This window comes from Lactuca virosa, chromosome 5 (assembly GCF_052849685.1).
Source record: "Lactuca virosa cultivar CGN04683 chromosome 5, Lactuca_virosa_CGN04683_v6, whole genome shotgun sequence".
Classification (NCBI taxonomy): domain Eukaryota; kingdom Viridiplantae; phylum Streptophyta; class Magnoliopsida; order Asterales; family Asteraceae; genus Lactuca; species Lactuca virosa.
This window is the reverse complement of record NC_136430.1, coordinates 215,903,152-215,918,332: the sequence shown is the minus strand read 5'-3', so window position 1 is coordinate 215,918,332 and position 15,181 is coordinate 215,903,152. Positions and strand designations below refer to the sequence as shown.

The 15,181-nt window shown below is 34.8% G+C and overlaps 2 long non-coding RNA genes across 2 annotated transcripts; both read left to right on the top strand.

The window, feature by feature from the left end:
* Positions 1-11,367: 11,367 nt before the first annotated feature.
* Positions 11,368-12,742, top strand: LOC145111787 (uncharacterized). Its single transcript, XR_013710350.1, has 3 exons — positions 11,368-11,456; positions 12,494-12,540; positions 12,666-12,742. It is a non-coding gene; the product is annotated as an uncharacterized LOC145111787 (long non-coding RNA).
* LOC145111786 (uncharacterized) lies at positions 12,732-13,514 on the top strand. The gene is made up of 3 exons (XR_013710349.1): positions 12,732-12,783; positions 12,878-12,944; positions 13,434-13,514. It is a non-coding gene; the product is annotated as an uncharacterized LOC145111786 (long non-coding RNA).
* The last annotated feature ends 1,667 nt before the right edge of the window (positions 13,515-15,181 follow it).

The following is a 15,181-nucleotide window of genomic DNA, read 5'->3' as shown; positions in this document are numbered from 1 at the left end:
CATATTTGGGCTGTTGATTGGATTATTATTTCACCCGAGAATGACTAAGTCAAACCTTAATCAGTCATACCCTTAAGTAATTAAGTCCTTAATGGGTTAAGTGTTCTTACTTAACCCTAATCATCATTTTATGTGAAACCCTAATTGTCATTTCATGTGGGGTAGTCACTGTTGCAAGTGACTATAACCTGTGATCGGGTATTGACTCAAGTTTTTTCCCGTAGGTGATTGGAAGTGTGTTGAAGCTGGTAGAGTTCTTCGTTGCTATAGTGGTTACCTACACGCATATCGAGGTGACTTTCGCCTCACTGTATCTGTGGGTCGAAGGCACCAATGCCGACCCACTAGTTTTGGTTATCTATTAGTAGAGGGATGCCCTAGGGACTGTATATAGTCATGTAGGATAGACTGAGTACTCTTGATCTAAGCTCTCTTACCTCTTCCTTGTTTGGTTGTGGTTCTAGAGTAGGATCACCTATCCGGGCGACTATCCCACCTCTGAGTATATACAGCCATGTATTCTGTTAGATCTGTGTTCTGGTATTGAGTATGCTGCTATGATGTAGTGATCTGCTAGACCTGTGTTCCGGTATTGAGTATGTTTCTATGTTGTTGTGATCTGTTAGATATGTGTTCTGGTATTAAGCATGCTTCTATGCTGTAGTGATCTGTTAGATTTGTGTTCTGGTCTTGAGTATGCTGCTATGCTGTAGTGATTTGTTAGATCTATCTCCTGGTATTGCGTACGTTGCTTTGTGGTAACAACCTGTAGAACTGTATGTTATCCGTGCTTACTGGTTATCATCTATGGAGTGCCCTTAGGGACTATTTGTGGTCATGTAGGATAGCCTGAGAACTCTTGGTATAGGCTCTCTTTCCTGTTCCTTGTTTGGTTGTGGCTTTAAAGTAGGATCGTCTGTTCGGGTGGCTACCTTACCTCTGGTTACTTATGGTTACTCATTCTATGGAGGTTGGCTGGTAGCAGGACTGTATATTGCGAGAAGACTAGTAGGTAGTAGTGAGCTGTATGATTGATGTTTGCTTGTATTATGTGCCTACTTGATCATGATTGTTTATATGTCGATATATTGCATTTGGTTTGGGTTGAGGCGGTCCTTCTTTGTGTGGTAGGCCAAGATACCCGGTGTGGGCCGGCTGTAAGCCGTAGGCACGGAGGCTCGGGAAGAGTGGTAGGGTTGAGGCGGTAGGCCAACAAACCCTTGAGCATTCCAGTTATGAGTTGAGGTCCGGGTGAGGCATGCCAGGCTCATACTGAGGAATCAGGTGCATTCTAAATACAAGCTGAGGATCGGGTGGTATGCTAGACTCATACTGTGGGCTTAGGGGTAATCCAGTCTTTTAGCTGTGGACCCAGTACATGCTGTTATTTGAATATGTTATTTGTTCGTGTGTTGTTACTTTGCACTAAGATTTATGCATACCCAGTTGTTTATTGTTTCAGGTATCATCAGTGATTGCAGGAAGGCAAAGGCGGGAATGTACACACTCATCAACAACTTTTAAGATTACGCGTTTCCTATAATACTCTGACATTAATAAATGTAATTTTGAATAAATGGTTTTTCTTAAATAATGGATTAATAAATTGGGAATTTTACCTTAATAAAAATGAAAAATTTTGTTGTGAAAATGGGACGTTACAAGTTGTATCAGAGCCCTGGTTTGAGTGAATTGGAGGAACACTTGTGTGAATCTAGTCTCGAAGTAGGATCCGAGAGTTTTTGCAAAATGTTTTCGAAAAATAAATTATAATAAGAGAGTTGGGTTAAGGGTATGGGCTCGGTCTCTTGTCATGTTCTTTTTTGATTGTTGGCTTGGGATTGGGAACATGGACCTGGACTTAACTTTGATTTTTATGGAAGATTCGATGTGTACAGTCAGCCAGAGCCCGAACAGGAGAGTGGTTCCCAAAATACCCATACTTGTTATATTTACTGAGTTTTGATCTTGCGGATACATGATGTGTTAGAAAAGCATGCCAGTGATTGGATAGGGATCTTCAGGAATTGCATGATATAATTGACTGATAGCCTAGGGTTCTTCTTCTATGAAATTGACATCGTTACTATAGTTGTTTAGTGTATGCATCATAGTTGTATATAACTAAGATTCTATAGTCTGAGAATGTTTGGTTTAGCCTTATTTCCTGTTCTTGTTTAATGAAGGGCTTAGGGTAGAATCATGTATTCGACTGTCTATAGGGTCCATTATTTTGTATGACTAGCATACACGAGTGCTACAAGGTTGGTGGAAGTTTCGTGGACGAGTTGTGTGGGGTTTGCCGACCAGTTATGTAATGTATAGCCTTCCTATAGGATGAGAGGATTGAGTGTATGTGTATTTTTTGAGTATGGTTAGGGTTGTTGTGATGATCTTCTGAGACAAATACGAGTAAGTGTGGAAGGTAGTATGGGCTCGTACTACTGGAAGCACAGGACTCGTACGCGTATCAGGGAAGTCACAAACCCTAGGGTTTTGTTGGGAATTGGTTCCCATGGTGTTATATGCGTTTTGCCTGATATCTCCCTGGTTTATTTCCAGTATGGCGATTACGAGACGATTTGAGGCTAGATACGGATCAGGATCATGAGCAGATGGCTAGGATGGGCCAACATTGACTAAGGACCATATCAGGGAGATCATTCTTGAGGAAGTTGTTTCTTTTGTCCGGAGGCAGATACCAGAGCTGGTTGAATCTGTCAAGGCCGCTATGATGGAGTACTTTGATGACCGATATGCTACACTTTCTGAGGTTGTTGTTGCTGCAGCCACCGCGGTTGTTGCTTCCATTGGGACTCGAGGAGAGAGAGATTTCCAGTATCGGGACTTTGATCGTACGAAGCCCCCAGAGTTTGATGGGGTCTCGGACCTGATTGTGGCGATGAGATGGCTGTCTGACATGGAGGGTTGTTTCTTCACGTGTTCTTGTCCAAGATGACTAGAAGGTCAAGTGCACCTTGAACTTTCTCAAGTTGGGGTCAAGGGATTGGTGGAGACTAGTGACTAGTTCTTATACTCCTAAGCAGAGGGCCGTGATGACTTCAGAGCAGTTCTCGGAGATGTTCCGTGCAAGGTATGTTACCCTGGTAGAGAGGGAGAGACTGGCCCAGGAGTACCTGGATCTGAGACAGACGACCGAGTCGGTGACTGACATCACCAAGATGTTCACAGAGTGGGCTTTGTTTAGCCCTCAGTTCACTGCTTCAGAGCAGGCTCAGATGACTCGATATTTGAGCATAAAATTCCTTACAACCCTAAAAGTCCTAAAAACTTAAATTTGAAGTCTCAAAGATTCAATTTATTTTGATATCCAAAGATTTATAAAATTCCTTACAATCCTAAAAGTCCTAAAAACTTAAATTTATGAAGTTTTACATTAAAATACCATGAAACTTTTTATAAACTATATAATATCAAATTAAAATATTTAAAATGTGGAAATATAATCAAGGAAATTAATTTATTTCATTAACATTAACCATACTTTTATAAGTTAAAAATCTAAGAGTTATTAACAAAATTTATATAAAATACACATTTTATATAAATTGAAAGAAATTTTATAAAAATTATGGAATTAATTTAAAAAAAGAAAAGAAAAGAAAATATCCTCTCTCCTCTTCAAAATTCGGGATCCCTCTCTCTCTCCCCTCATTTCTCCTTTCAAAGTCAATCATTTTCATTTCCCATACACTCCACCTTTCTCTTTCTCTCTCTAAAAACTTCTCTCTCCCTTCTCTCTAAAGCTGATGAACATAGAAGCCAAATCTGTAAGAGAGATATTTACATTCAATTCTTCATGAGTTCATAAGCATCTCTGTATTTTGGTGGACGATTTTGGTGGAGTATAACCCCAAAGGGATGACGAGAGAGATGAGTTATCCAGAGAAATAGAATCTCTCTTTTCTCTCTTTTCTTCTCTCCAAAATCCCCATTCTTTCCCTCTATGAATTAGCTTCAAAACCCACGAAATTTCCAAGGATAAACCACGAAATGTTTATATCAACAACTATAAGGATTTATTTTAATATTTTCTTACACAAGTTGTTGGGCAAAATACTTTGAAAATGACTAAAGTATGGACATAATAATATTTTGGATCATTTTTGGCCAAACATAAATACAAGGGATATCTTGGAAAATTATGTCATACTCATGACTTTATACTAGATTAACAAACTATTTGTGGTTATTTATAAATATTTAATATAAATAATTTTATCAAGGAAAATATACGAAAACAGAGTTTGCATGACCAAAATATTTGCATGTCATAAACTGCTGTCGTAAAACCTCTAAGAACATAAGTAATGTTCTATATGTCATAAAACAGAAAATGCGTGTCATAACCGGCAGTTATAAATTTATAAAAATTATAACTTGACAGTTTTTCTCTTGACTAAAATGGCTTATTTTTCAATAAACGAAAAGCAACGAACACGAGCACTCAGTTCACGAGCACAATCAACGATATGGAACGAGAACGATATTTCTATTCAATGAGTACGAATTTCATTATTTATTTAACAAATAATGGATCTCTAACGATTGCTCAAAAGGTTGTTAATATTCTAGTCAGACAAATCTCAAAAGTACCTAAATATAAATATATTAGTGTACGTCTAAAGTCCTGTAAGGAGTTATAGCCTGAGTCTCCTGGAGGGAGAGCGGGAATTTGTGTATAGATCTATACGAGGTTGACACCCCGCACCTTCGATGTTCGCTACAGCTAGACAGGCCAGTCTAGGGTGACAAATGTCTTTTCCAAACCGAGGGCGCCTGAGAAACGCCAAAACAGGCACTCCGTCAGATTAGTATGGTTATAACGACTCACTAGAATATGTTATGTTATCTAGAAATTTATGCATGGAAAAACCTCATAAATAAATTTTGGCACGTTGTGTTGACTGTCCTACATATGATAGGTGATGGTCCGCATTTGTTGCGTCGACTGTCCTTTCTCATCGCGTAGAATTTCCACAATTGCCATGTTGATTCTTTCTCCTAACAAGTATAGAGTCTAAATACGACTATTTTACAAATTAAAAAGCGTAGGACTCTAAGGAAAACGTTTGTAAACGATTTTGAAAACGATTAACTAACCCACACATATACACAGTTGGAAATAGAACTTACGAATATTTTTTACAGCAGAAAATATAGGATTTTCTGGAGAAAATGATTTTATACGATTTCGATAACGATAAACTCGAACGCACACTCAATTTTACTCGATAAGAGGAACAAGATTTCAACCACATTCTCTTTTTGAAAATAAGGGATTTTTCTGGAAACGGTTGACTATTACTATTCAAAAGAACTATTCTCGAACACAGCTCGCTTTTACAAATTTCACTACTTTTCAAAATCATTCCTTATAAGGATGAACAAAAGTAATGACATGCACACATATATCCATGATTTTCAAAGCAAGGCTTCAAACGATTTCATAGAAAATATCGGATTTTCTGAACGTACAACGAGAACGATTCTGAACAAGTGTAAACGATTTTATACAAAAATGCTTATGAACTCACCAACTTTTTAGTTGACGCTTTTCAAAACGACTTGTATTCTCAGGGATCGAGTAAGCAGGTAACAAGGGACGCGGATGCAGGATTATTTAGCTGTAGTTTGGATTTTTCTGCTTATGTCTCTTTTGTGTAATTCGAAGGAAAAATACAATATGTAAACAATGTAAGTTTGTTATCTCAATGTATGATGTTTGGATTGCTCTGTTTCATTTATATTCAATTATTATGATACTGCACAATGAAGTCACCCGCCTCCGGACGTTTTCGCCGTCTGGTCCGGGGGTGTGACATATGAGATAATGAAGAGCTTGTTGTAAGATGTTACACTGATTCTAGCTTAAACATTGATCGAGATAACTCACGATCACAATCGGGATACACATTCACACTTAATGGGGAAGCCATTGCCTGGAAAAGTTCAAAGCAAGAAGTGTTTTCACTTTCTACAACAGAATTTGAGTATATAGTTGCATCTGAGGAAACTATAGAAGTTGAATGGAAGAAGAAATTCATCAGTGATCTGAATGTTGTTCCAAGCATCAAAAATTGCATTGATAAGTTTTGTGACAACACTAGTGCTATTGTTATCGTAAGAGACCCAATGGTTACCAACAAGACTAGACACATTCAATGGAAATTCAATTTCATTCGTCAGGAATGGGAATTGGGAAATATACGCATTAAGAAGATTCATATGGATGATAATATAGCAGATCCATTCACAAAGCACCTTTCTCAAAACAAGTTTGAGGGCCATGAAAAAGGAATCAGTCTTCGATTAGCTAGTGATTGGATTTAAATATGCACTCTACTAATATCAGGATATTCAGAACTATGTTGCAAAGATATGTAATCTCTTTTGATATATGAGATATCTCTTTTGTGGTAAATATCGTTATGTTCTATATTAGCATGTTATTTAATCCTTGAATAATGTCATTATTCAAAATTGTCCATAGTCAGTAACTGTTGTGGGAGCAACTATGAGTTAAGACTAACATATGGTTTGACCTTACTTGCATGAGGATACATAGGATAGTCTTATGCATGAGAAAAACTATTTATTTTGGCAATTCCATCTCTCTAAAACCGTAGGTTTTTCTACACAAAATACTTTCTCTCTTTTGAACTGGTTTTTGGTGTGTAAAGCCTTTTTGAGTTATCTCCTTTAGTGCTTACTTGTATATGTGCTTAAAGGCTTAAGATACTCAAGAATATAAGAAGGAACTAGCATTCAAAGTGCCTTACTCTTGGTGCTGGATACTTCTAGAGAAGATCATACTCTTTGATCTTGCCATGTACTTCAACATCCCAAACCTGAGTGGGTTCAAAGGCTCCAAAGGTTGTCATTCTAAAACATCTTATGGTTGTGTTTATATCATTCTAACCTATGTAAAAGGATACATCTAAAATAAACTAGTTATTCTTAAAGCTTTCGTTGCCGTTTTTTTGTGAAAAAACACTCTATTTTATGTATCAAAACCCATTAGATATGTAATCCGTATCTAGAAAATTATGATTATATTTATTATTATTCTTATTTTTGTATTATCTATTATTTGTTATTACTATTTAGATTATAAATATATTATGTTATTTATATTATTATTAATTATTATTATTAGTAATTATATTATTATTTTTATTATTAATATTATAACTAGTGTTTTGTATACGTGTATGAGTTTATGTATGAGTATGTGTATGTATATGTATGTTTATGTTCATTTGCATGTATATGTATGTATGTATGTGTACTTATATGTGTATATTTACAGGTGTTTGATTAGTATCGTCTACACGCTTATATTGTAACATCCTGTTCCGGATCATCCGTGATTTAAGGTTCGTGGGCTGCAACCCGAGCATGAGGAAGCCTCGGGGCAGCGACAAGTTGCTAGAAGCGTAGGGCTTCTCGTCGCCTTTCCGTGGATATGAGGTTCATGGGAAACGAAATTATAACGAGGAAGCTATGACAGTTTGAAGTCTTGGCGAGATAAGCCCCTTAATTGAGAAAAGTGGAAGCTGAGTACGCTGGGCGTACATGTGTCTACGCTTAGCGTACTCATGAGCGTGAAAATGAAGCGAAGCCACCTAGTACGCTGGGCGTACTAGGCACAGAGTGAAAACCCTAAATGAGGGGGTGTCCCTATATAAAGAATAAGATGGCTTCATTCTTGGCCACCATTCCTAGATCTCAACTCTCTCAAAACCCTAATTCCCGTTCTTTGAGCTTGAGTGACCATTGTGAGCTTATAAGTGTTCTTGTAGGATTTTTGTAGTGAAGAAGGAGAATGGAAGAGAATAGAGTTGGATCCAGGCTTTGGATCTGAGCTTTTATGTGGTTGGAGCATCATTTGAAGGTATAAAGCTCAAAGCATTCCCATCCTTTTGATTTGTGCATGATATGGTCCATTTTAGGATTTTTGGTCCCAAAGCTTGAAGTTTTATGAGTTGTTGCACTCCAGAGCCTAATATCTGTCCTTTTAAGTGTTTCTAGTGGAGAGGGTCCATAAAAATGAGGTCTTGGACGTGAGAATCAACCCATGCATGAGATATGTACATTTTGAAATGAGAAAATGAGAGTTTTGGGTGTTTGTGACTTTACCAGCCATGCAAAGGCTTAAAGTCACAAACGTTATGGAGTAAGAGCCTCTAGGGAGTCCAGATATATGATATGAGCTAAGGTCTTAATGGGTTAAGACCAAGAAAGTGATAAAAGCCATACTGGGCGTACGCCCAGCGTAATTCCAGTACCCCTCGCGTACTGGGTTGGTGTCCCCGATCAGATTCGAGCATGCTAGTGTACGCTGAGCGTACCAGGGGAGGTACGCCCCGCGTAACCTCACTGTGAGCTTTTGGGCTGAATTTTTATAATGGGCCTTAACGGTTGGGCCTGGATCTTTGGGCTTGTGTATTAGAGACTTTGAGCAGAGAAATTTTATATTTCCTTGGGCCCTTGAGTTGGGCTTGTCACTTGGACTTGAGAGTTGGGCCTCGGGAGAGCCCATTCATTATTGGGCCTTGATGGGCCCGATGAGTTTTGGGTTATTGATGGGCTAGTTAGTGGACTACCTTTAGACCTAAAGAGTGAGGAGATAGACTTAGAACTTAATGGGGTAATTGTGGATTTTGGTCCAGTGTTAGAGGCCGGTGCAGCAGTAGCATCTTTAGGAGTTGTTCATCATCCGAGGTGAGTCTTCTCACTATACTTACCTAGTGTGGTAACCTTTGTATGACCGGAGGGTCTTATGTGCTTATATTGAGTATTGTGATATCTTGCATTATGTCTTTGTGATTTATGTTATGTATTATTCTGAGTTTACTGAGTTAGGACCGGAGGGTCCACCCGAGTTGTGGGACCGGAGGGTCCCACTGAGACACATTGACCAGAGGGTCTTATCTGAGTATAGCCATGAGAGGCTAATGAAATATGTGTGGTATTTTGGGGAACTCACTAAGCTTCGTGCTTACCGTGTTTTGTGATATGTGTTTCAGGTTCTTTCAGGATCGCGGGAAGACGCCGACTTGATTGTACACACCAGAGAAAGAGTTATGTTTTGAGGATCCTAGATTATTAATTAAATAATTATGGAATTCTGTGTGTAAATTAAATAAATGTGATTTTTGTGAAATGTGTTATGAGAATTATGTCATTTTTAAATGAAAATTTTGTTTGAAAATTTACGGTGTTACATATATGGCATTAGATATCGAAATTTGGATGTGTAGACAATTATAATATAATGAGATTATAGAACATCTCATAACACTTGGGTCTTTCTAACCCTCAGGGGGCACATATATATGTGGGTCATATGTTGCCTAGTTTCATGCAGGACTCTAGGACTATGTTTAAACCATTAACGGCGTGTTAATATCAAACATGCTGCCTTACTTAAAAATTACTTCAAAATTAGTGGATTGTTGTAGTGATATATTTTGGATTGGGTTAGTTTCTGTGTTCATCTCATACCTTGCATTATGTACATTTTTTCTCTTGCAAATTGTCTTTCTAGCATTATATTTTGAAGGATGATATGCATTCAAAATGAAGGAAACCAATGTGGTTTTCTTCTTAAAATCATATACGAGGGTGTTTGGGATTGTTTATATAACTAAATAAACATTTTTTTTATAAAAAAAATGCTTATTTGCTTATATGGTTACCAAAATTTATAAGTTAAAAAGTTTTTGGATTATTTATTTGCTTATATGGTTACAAAAAGTTATAAGTTAAAAAGTGTTTGGGTTGCTTATTTGCTTTTATGAGGTTTGCTCTATACAAAACATTAAAAGTTAGAAGTTATAAGTCAATAAGTTAGAAATTTGAACTTCTCAAAAATACCTTATTTATGGTAGTAAAACTGCTTTTCCAAATATAGTGTTTAAATAGAAAGAAATGAAAATAGAATTCTATAACAAATAAAGCAATAAACGTATCTCGGTGTTTCTTGTATTTAACCCTAAACAAAAAGGACAAGACAGACCTTAACATAGAATCATAGTGATATATGTGGCCAATGATTTTGAAACTTAATGGAATTTTGTTTAATTCCCTCCATCCCAGAACTGATTTTCAATCCTGTGTAGAATATTTGTACTTAAAAATGTGACAAGTTTTTATATTATCCATATTTTTGAAATGATAGTTGTATACTTGTATAACGATACAAAAAGTAAAAAGAGTGTGAGTCTAATCTATAATATGATTGTTATAATCTTTCTATTCTGTAATTTTCAATATAAACATCAGGGTATAGTTGTTGGTGACAAGTTATGGAATCTTGAACGTGGATCACAGTTCTATTTCGAAATATTATTTGGTTATTAACATGTTGACATATATTGATGTTGAATGTAATGTAAAGTGATTGTATATACAAAGTCCAAACTAGTTTTTATTAATCCTTGATTCTATACACAGAGGGATGACATTGGAATTGGAGGTTCCTGGTGTGAGTTTCTGGAATACCTTGTTAATTCCATAAAGTTTGGGGATGTGAAGCTTGTTTTGGAGGGAAAATCAAAATCAGATGGTAACTACTAATTACTAATTTCCTGGATCCTTTGTTTTCACTTGTTTAACTTTATTATTACATGCTTTCTGTTCGTTTATATCGTCACTTTATGAAAATCCATTAAACTTATTTGTTGCTATAAAATTTGACATTTATTTGAATATATATCATTATCGTACGTTTATATTGATTTGTTGGTAATAGCTGCCCAAATTTTCTAAACATTAGTTTCTATAAAAGGGTTGTTTTTTTAGCTTTATATCACCATTGGTCAAAGATTAGTAGGTCATTCAGGTTGCCTTTGTTAAATGGGACAAAGCTGGAAAACCTTTTTTTCAGCAATTTTTTATGATTGTTTTTTTTGTCATGACATTTCTTTTTGATCATGAAGATGATATCATTCACGTCTTTTGAACGATTTTGGATGACACAAAAAAAATTAGCTATTTTTGTCTCATTGACATTCAGTGGATGCCAAACGCAGTACAACTAATTCTGTATTGTTCTCTCTTTCTGATGATGAGGGCATTCACGCCTTTTACACACGGACAAAAAACTGTCGTTATAATTTTTGTCCCATTGATAATCAGTCATAGTCCAAGTCTAATGCATGCCACACATAATACAACAAAATTTGATGGTTGTAAAGGTGTGGAACCTCATCTTATCATATTTTAATGTGCTTTTAATTTTTAATTTTTAATTTTTTAATTTGTATGACCCAAATCTGGTAGACTAATTGCTCAAAAGTCAGAAGGAATGCCCCGAATCTCTATATCTATGCTTAAGTGTGTTGGTACTTCTGCAAATGAGACCATGGCCATGCTTTCTCTTGATCTCTACAAAGCACATCAAAGAAATCAGAAGTTGCTACTTCAAGGTGATTTTTTTTTTCAGTTCTTTGTTTATATAAAGTATTTTGTTCTTCAGAAATTTTGGTTTCACTGTTTGGTTAAATGCAAGAAATACCAATGTGCGTCATAGATTTGTTTATCATTTCTTCATATTTCAAAGTAAACTATAATGCTATAATAGAAATAATTGAAAGTAGAATGCTATAATAAATGCAAGAAAAAGCTATGTACTTTATCGATTTGTTTATTATAGCATCAACTTTATATCACTTTGAAAAATCTACCGAATGATATAATTGGGTAGATTTTTCAAAGTATAATATCTCAATAAAAAAGTTGAAAGTAAGATGTTGTAATTGAAGGAATTGAAAGTAGGATGCTATAATATGCAAATAAATGAAAGTATATCATATCCATTCTGTACATTCTATTAATTTATATTTTATAGCCATATAATCATTGTAAAGTTTTCTATTTTGTTAGCTATCATATCCACTTGGCAACAAAAAATGGTGCCTGTAATAGAAATTGTTTAAAATCATGTGCTTTTATTTTAAAGTATTTTGTGAGTTTGTGCTACGTGCAAGATGGAGATAATGAAATGTAAGTGGAGAAATGGTCTTTTATCTTGAATTATAAAAATACTGATAAAATATGGTATTTAATACAAACTCAATTTAAGGTGGTGTTTCTTTCTTTTGAGTTAATCCAATAAGCTATATATGCTTTTACTTTTCACTATACGACTTAATGTAGAAATAACAACTTAATAGAGAAAGGCAGGAAAATGACGCTTTTACAAATTTACCCTCATTTGTTTTTCCTCCCATTTTTTTAGTGTGCTGTCATTTTGTCAAGTACTTGGATGCTGTTTCTTGTTGACCTAACACTAACAGGGATGACTTAATCTGATAAGTTATATATATAATATGAATGTGTCTTTTTAACTTAATGCAAAAGATGAGGGAAATGAGACTTTCCCCATTAAGTCCTTTCTTTCTAAAAATTTACCCTCTTTTCTTTTTTTATAAAAAAATGTAAAAACTCTGTATTTTGTTTTTAGAGCAAGAGGGTCGTTGCCAGTTGACAAAGAAGCTTTCAGCTGAACAGGTAATAAATCATCTTTTTTTTTTTTTTTGATAGTATTTAATAATCATCTTAGTTTTATTTCCCAATTCACTATTTCTGTATTAAGTCATTCTTTTGGTATTTTCCATTTCCATGTGACTTAACAGGAAAAGAGTAAACATTTTCAGAAACAACTTGATGGGCTACATTATCCAAAAAGACACAAGTCTCATGACCAATTAACTTCAGATACTTTATCTGCTACCAATCCCAGTGATGTGTCAGGTGTGTGTGTGTGTGTGTGTTTTAAAGCATAAACAATTGTATTATAGTATATTATATTGATGAATATTATATGATTTATTATTTTTGTTGACAGATGTACAAATTGATCAGAATCCAAGCCCCATGAAAGCATCTAAACGTGTGGTGCCAGCTCATCGCAGGTTAGTGATGTTAGATTGCATATAAATTTTCATTATAAAGTGGTTAGTGTACTTAAAACTTAAAACTTGCAAAATCATATGTTTTTTGATACATATTAAGCAAAAATGTTTTTCATTCGCATACTTAAAACTTGCAAAATCATTTAAATTAGATCATATGTCTCCAACTTTAATTAAATTAGGAACATAAATAGCCCTTTTGGGACAAGAAAACTTTATTGCATAGGGTTAAATGCAAGAAATGTCAATACACTTTCATCTATTTGCTTAGGATAAAACCCTACTTTCATTTCTTTTTTCTATTTTTATTTTTTTTCTTTATACCTTAAAAATTCTACCAATTTTAGAAAGTTGCTTTGTATACAAAGTTGTAACAGGAAGAAATGAAGATAAGATGTTTTAATAAACAAACCAACTAACATAGGTTGTTATTTCTTGCATACAATAGCCTTATTGTATATTGACAAGTCATAAATTAACAAATGGCAGATCAAAGGTAAGAGGGGCTCTTCTACGAGATACTGATGAAGATGATTAGATCAGATCATATATAAATTAGAAATATTGGTTTATAATTTGTAAATGTTGTGTGAGGTGTTAGCTTCATTTATGTAAGTTATTTGAATGACTAAAATACAATTCTACCACCTTTTTTTTTTTTTTGTAATTTCTTTCAGACATGTTCATACCACCTCAAACGTCATTCTCAATTTTTGGGGCTAAGGCTGAACCCTCTTGATTTTAGCTAGAAACGATTATGTGTGTCCGACTAGGGTCTGAACACAAGTTGTAGATCGACAATGTCAATACATATCACAAATTGTTAGGGTACATCTAGCTTCCAAGGTCTTCCAAATAACCTCGATGTGAACACAATCATAATTTTTATTCAATTTCTTCCTCCCATTCGTATGAATGATGAAATCCAATGTTGTTTTTTATTTGGTTTTCAAATCTCAAAAACGGAATTTATGTTTCAAGTCAGTCTATGATTTTGTTTCATTTTGACTTTTAGTTTTTTAACCTTTGAAGTTTTGATCCTAAATCACTACCATACAGGCTATTTGGTTTTTACTTCGGCATATTTCTTTCATGTAATCGGCCATATGGTTCCAATTGCACATTGAATATCATGAATTCGAAGATTATACAAAACCAATACATCAATTTATGTCATCCTTGATAGAATTGATAATTCGTTGATGTTATTTGATCTCTAACATGATTTTATATACACAATAAATACATATCTATAAGGATAATACAAATTGTATAGTTTAAACTAATTAATAGTAATACTAGTTTAGTAGTCCCCCATAATCGAAAATGGGGGTTGATGAATGCAAAGATTGTTGCAAAAATTGTCAAAACAACCCCAGGAAGGCCTCGGGTGAAGATATTAACAATTTGATATTTAGATAGAACATGTAGAACATATAGAACCTGTACCTAGCCTTTTGCAACTTTTCCGTACAAAATAAATGTCCATTTTAGTATGTTTTGTACATTAATATTAAACTGGATTTCTATTAAATATATCACACTAACATTATCACAATAAATGATGGTAGCTCTATGTGATAGACAATGAAGCTCAAGTAAAAGATTGTGTAACCACATGCTCATATTGTTGTTGATTACTGGTTTTTCGGGTCTTCTGAAGATCGACCCAAGCCTTGGCCAACATAGCTTCTTTAGTGATGTCTCATTGTTTTAACTTCTTCCTATAAGAACTCGTTGGATGTGGGGCAAGTTCTTCCGGTGACTTGAGAGATGTTTTTGGAATTGTGTGTCGGGTTGGGTTTGTTGTCTTTATCGGAATCTTAAGGTTGATGGTAGGTTATGCTCATTGGCTCCCACTTGAATGTTGGTCTCACTAGATACATACATATACATATTTTTTGTTTTAAGATAACTATGTAGGCAAGCTGACACCCACTTAATATATTTGAAAACTTTCAGCACTCTTTTTTCCTCTCTATTCTAAGCTAATAAGCAACGTACCCTCTCTCCCTGTCTCTTTTAAAATGTGTCTATGTTTAGTATATATATTGTGTAAACTGTTTTTAGAGGCTATAAACAAAATCATTTTATGTTTAAAAAAAATTATTATATTAATTATATAATGGACCCCGGTTGACGTTTTGTCTGGCCACTGTTTTTAGAGGCTATAAACAAAATCATTTTATGTTAAAAAAAATTATTATATTAGTTATATAATGGACCATGGTTATGCT